Raw genomic sequence first — 5251 nt, 5'->3', positions numbered from 1 at the left:
AAAAAAATTTAGATTGCACAAATGTTTTGAAAGGAAATTGTATATGAGTGAGCGGCTTTTTATGCTTTACTAAGAAGGATTAACCTTGTACTAGGGCTTGAATAATGCTCTTTGGAATGATAAGTAATTAGAAACAAATGTTTTGAATTTTATAAGTTTTGTATTTAATCTGTATGTAACTCACAATAATATTTGTCTTAAAAAAAGCATTATAGAAGACTTAGGTTGTGTTTGGCGCGCCACAACTAGCTGATAAGTTAGCTTATTTTTCGAACTTTTTTATGTTGTCATCTTTGACAAGCCAAAAAGTAGCTTATAAGCTAGCTTTTTAAAAAGCTACTTAGATTAGCTTTTTAGGAGCTTTTTTTTAAATTTCCTAATATGCCCCTTAAATAATTATAGAAACTTATTCTTTTAAATGCCCTTTTATGGAATTTTATATCTTTCAACTAGTTTACCAAACGTCATTTTTTATCAGCTAGCTTTTCAGCCATCAGCTAGCTTTTAAGCTATCATCTAGCTTTTTATTTAACAACTTGCTTTTCAGCTTTCAACTAGCTTTTAAGCTAACAACTAGCTTTTCAACTAGTATGCCAAACATAGCCCTAGTCTCTTAGTATGGCTTTTAATGAAGTTTAAAAGACCTGAGATCTTTGGGATTAGCATTAGAGAAGCATTATTCATTATTTATCTATTATGACTAATTTTTAATGGAAAACTAACATAGTCCTAAATACTACTTATGTCTCCTAGTGAGACTTGAACCCATGACCTATCATTTTAAGAGTCACTCCTTCCTGTTAGGCCAAAAGCCATTTGGTTATCTATTACGACTTATATATTATGTCTATTTAATACTTTTATAGCTTCTCTATGGTTGTTTGATATGTAACAGTAAGCCGCAAGCTATCTAACACTTTTGGGAATGTATTTTATAGGAACAAATTTTGATATGATATAACTTTAGGTCATAAGATATTTCTTTAAATATTTATACCTTTTAATGTATAAAAATATGGAATATTACACATACCTAAATGACGAAAACTACAATTTACTCTTTATTTAATCAATATACTTGCAATTAGAGTTTAATGCAACCAACAAAAAGATGGTTGGTAGTGTAACTATTTTGTAATTAAAATAATGGTTGACTTAGTAATGAACATTTAGTATGAAAAGTAAGTACTTGTCAAGTATTTTTGCATTTTGTATTAACATAAATGACAAAACCATTTTTTTAGATAACAAAACCTATATTTATTTGCATGTAAAATCCATACATGTAGAACCACACATGTCAATAACACCCAAGAAGTTAGATAGACTTGTTTTGAGTTCGTGTCACAACTTTAGGTAAGAATATCTATGGTAGCTATACTAATAATATTGTTATCGATTGGTATTTTCTTATGTTTTCCTATGAACAATTTCCATTTTTGCATTTTGTATTAACATAAATGACAAAACCATTTTTTTAGATAACAAAAACTATATTTATTTGCATGTAAAATCCATACATGTAGAAACACACATGTCAATAACACCCAAGAAGTTAGATAGACTTGTTTTAAGTTCGTGTCACAACTTTAGGTAAGAATATCTATCGTAGCTATACTAATAATATTGTTATCGATTGGTATTTTCTTATGTTTTGCTATGAACAATTTCCATTTTCATAATTTATATTTTTATGGTTTTGTTATGTAAGATTTATAGTAATGATTTTCTGTAAGATTTTGTGTTTTGTATATTATGACTCGACTGTATATTTAAAACATCAACCATATGATTTGGTTAAGAATTATATTGGTTTCTTATAAAGAACTAGTGTAATATTTCAAACATTGTTATTTGTTCCAATAAGTTAGGGACATGGCTTCATTAACTAGATGGGCCATACTATTTTCCAACTATCAAACATTCTTTAATCTCCTGATCGTGCCATTTAATATCTTAATAGATGATGCCAATGATTTTGTCCAATTTATATACGAGAGGCAGTTGTTGGGATGCAATTATATTATACATGTTACATTAAACTCGATTGTAAAACATGATATACAATATAGTCGTCGGAAACCCCTGCATATGAAATGATCGATAAACAATAACATAGATGAATTTGTATGTACTCAGCAACATCAGTTTCATGGTTGTCCAGTTGCTCTCATTGCTCCGGGTTGATTCTGTGGCTATCCAGGTCAATTATTGTAAAGGTTTTATGTAACACCTGACCTATAGCTAATAATACATGAGAAGGTGTATTACTAACGTAAGTTAAATTGGTTTTAAGCTCTATTCACCATGCTTCATAGTTATTTTGAACAAGGGCATTTTTGTCACTTTTTATGAATACCATTAAATGTTAACATTATATCTTGTAATTATATCAGTACATGTTATTTTGATATTTGAGAGTTAAGTTTGGATCACTTAATGGTGTATTAATTGGTTACAAGGGTAAATCAAGGAGTTTGGTTAAGTATAAAAAACGAAAGCAATAAAACGTGACGTGTCATGGTGAATTTATACGACGCCTAAATGGTAAAGTACATTACTAAAATTGGACGATCTCAATAACACGACAGATAAAAGTGAGATTATGTGACAAGTTGTGTAGAAGTACAATGTTAAAATAGAAAAGCTTACACGATGCCTTCGAAAGTATGATGCTAAAGTGGAAAAGAGGTAGAAGGCAATGCGTAAAAGTTAAATTACACGATGGCACCTAGTGACAATGTGACATGTAAAGGTCTGGTAACACGGCACGTTATGACAGACATCACAAAACGATTAAAAATGAGAGATTTAGTAATTTATCTTCACTTTCACATAAAAACTCATTCCAAAGCTTCATATGAGCTAAATCGAAGAGAGAAAGCTAGGTTCAACTAAATCTCAAGTGAATCAAGAATGCAACTCTATCATTAGGATCAAAGGTATTATCCTATTACTTTTTTTTGTTTAAACTTAGATGAGTTTTAATTGTGGAATTAAAAACGGTGATGAAACCCTAGTTATTTGTGCTTTTATGGAAGGAAAATTTTAATGATATGTGTTAATAAGATCAATGATAATTCATGATGTTTTGGTTATATATCAAAATCATGGTCAATCTTTTGAATGAAAAAAAGATGAACATGAACCCTAATTTTGGAAACTACTTGTAAAGTGAAATTGAGCATGTATTTTGATGAATTAAGATATGTTGATGAAATATTCATGGAGTATAATTGATTTTTTCCATGGAGTTTAGTTTTATGAATATGGTGTAAATATTGAAATTGAGTTACAATACTCACGTAGATGAAATAGTGACTTAGATAAAGTTTAGCTTATGCCTTAATAAATTAAGACACAAGAACAACCAGTTCATGGAATGTAATTGGGTGATACATAATTAAGTGTTATGAACTTGATATAAATGTTGGATTAAGTTGTGAATAAGTAAGTTGTATCTTGAGTTATAATACTTTAGAGTTATGTGGTTAATTGACAGTTTTTGAAGTTGCAGAACCAAAGGTGAGAAAGAGGATTTAAGAGTTGAAGATTCTTAAATATAAACTATTACAAGGTAAGTAACTATATTTTCTTTCCATTTTGATATTTGGTAGTTAACTATATTATTATGTGGATATAAATGAATTGTGGGGAGAACATCAACAAATTGTGGATAATGAAACCTAGTAGACTTCGTGGCCGTGATACTATGGTTTAGGGGATGTTAATTTCCGAGGGTAGTCTTTATGAATTTAATATTACGGGGAAACATGACCGGGGTACGGTGGTAGCCTTTGTGGTTGTAATACCACCACTAGATTTACAAGTCAATGGTAGCCTTAAAGGTTATAATACGAATGACTTGGAAACATGTGTGTAAGTATAACTTGAAAGTCATAATGTGAGTTATTGTTGTTAATACCTTATTATTGTGATTGTTGTCATGTTTTTGTTATTTAAAGCTAAAGTTACTCACTAAGCTATTTTATCTTTTATCTTATTTGTTTATATGCCTTTTAGGTAGCTAGTGACCCCTTAGTGGCCGTTATGTAATGGTAAAGTCGCAACGGAGAGATAGACGCTTTGGAGTAGACTACTAGAAAAACTGTCTTTTACGACGCGCAATGCGTGTCGTAAAATGCTCAGACGACGCGCAAATGCGTGTCAAGGAAGACACTGTCATAACGAGAGACAACACGCTTTTGCGCGTCGTCTATAGACGACACACATTTACGACGCGCAATTACGACATGCATTTACGACGCGCATTTACGACACGCAATGCGTATCAAGGAAACCCATGTCATAAAGGAAGATGACACGCATTTGCGTGTCGTAACCTTACGACGCACGTTTAGGACACGCATTGCGTATCATTAAAGCCCCTGTCATAAATGAAGATGACACGCATTTGCGTTTCATAAACTTCAGCAACCATTTACGATATACATTTACGAAGCGTCTTTACGATACACATTTACGCATAATACAATAATATGGAGACAAATATATACCAAAACAATCAATTTCATCCAATAACATCATGTCAAAAAATTATAATACATTGGTATTAAGGGGATGTGATTGTACAGTGTTATTAAGAGGTTTTCCCTAACTATATAACCTAATACTATAATGGTATTAAGGGACACCTTCTTGTTTCTACTTATTGTTATGCTTCTGTTTCCACATGATACTTGTTTTCTGTTGGATTAGTGTCTAAGCCCGTAACTATATTTGGTAAGTACTTGACCCGGTTGTGCATGGTCCTTTTGGGTTGCCTTCACCATAGCAACTTCACATGGTGATTTATGGAGAGAGAGAAGATATTATGGTTTATTAATATATTATGAGAATAATATATTAAAGGAATAGTCATATTATTTAATTAATGTTAGTCATAAATTAATTGAGAATTAATTTGGTGACTAAAAGAGATTAATTGAATAAAGGGGGTTTAAACTGTCAAATGTGTGATAGTTGTATTTTGGGCTGGGAAACCTAATGGATTAAAGGGGTGAACGAAATTATGATGGGAGCCCATCATATTTTCGTCCATGGCCTGGATTCCAGAAGGTGCCATGGGTTGCTTAGGGTTTAAGCTGTCCATTAGGGTTTTGACTAAAACCCTAACTGTTCACAGTATAAATAGAACCCCTAGGCTACAGAAATCGGCCGCTGCTTCTCTAAGAACCCTAGAGCCGATTTTGTGTGCCTTCTCCCTCTCTCATATACTACCCTCTTGCTA

Source organism: Lactuca virosa, chromosome 7, assembly GCF_052849685.1.
Source record: "Lactuca virosa cultivar CGN04683 chromosome 7, Lactuca_virosa_CGN04683_v6, whole genome shotgun sequence".
In the NCBI taxonomy this organism is placed as follows: domain Eukaryota; kingdom Viridiplantae; phylum Streptophyta; class Magnoliopsida; order Asterales; family Asteraceae; genus Lactuca; species Lactuca virosa.
This window is presented reverse-complemented; position numbering follows the sequence as displayed.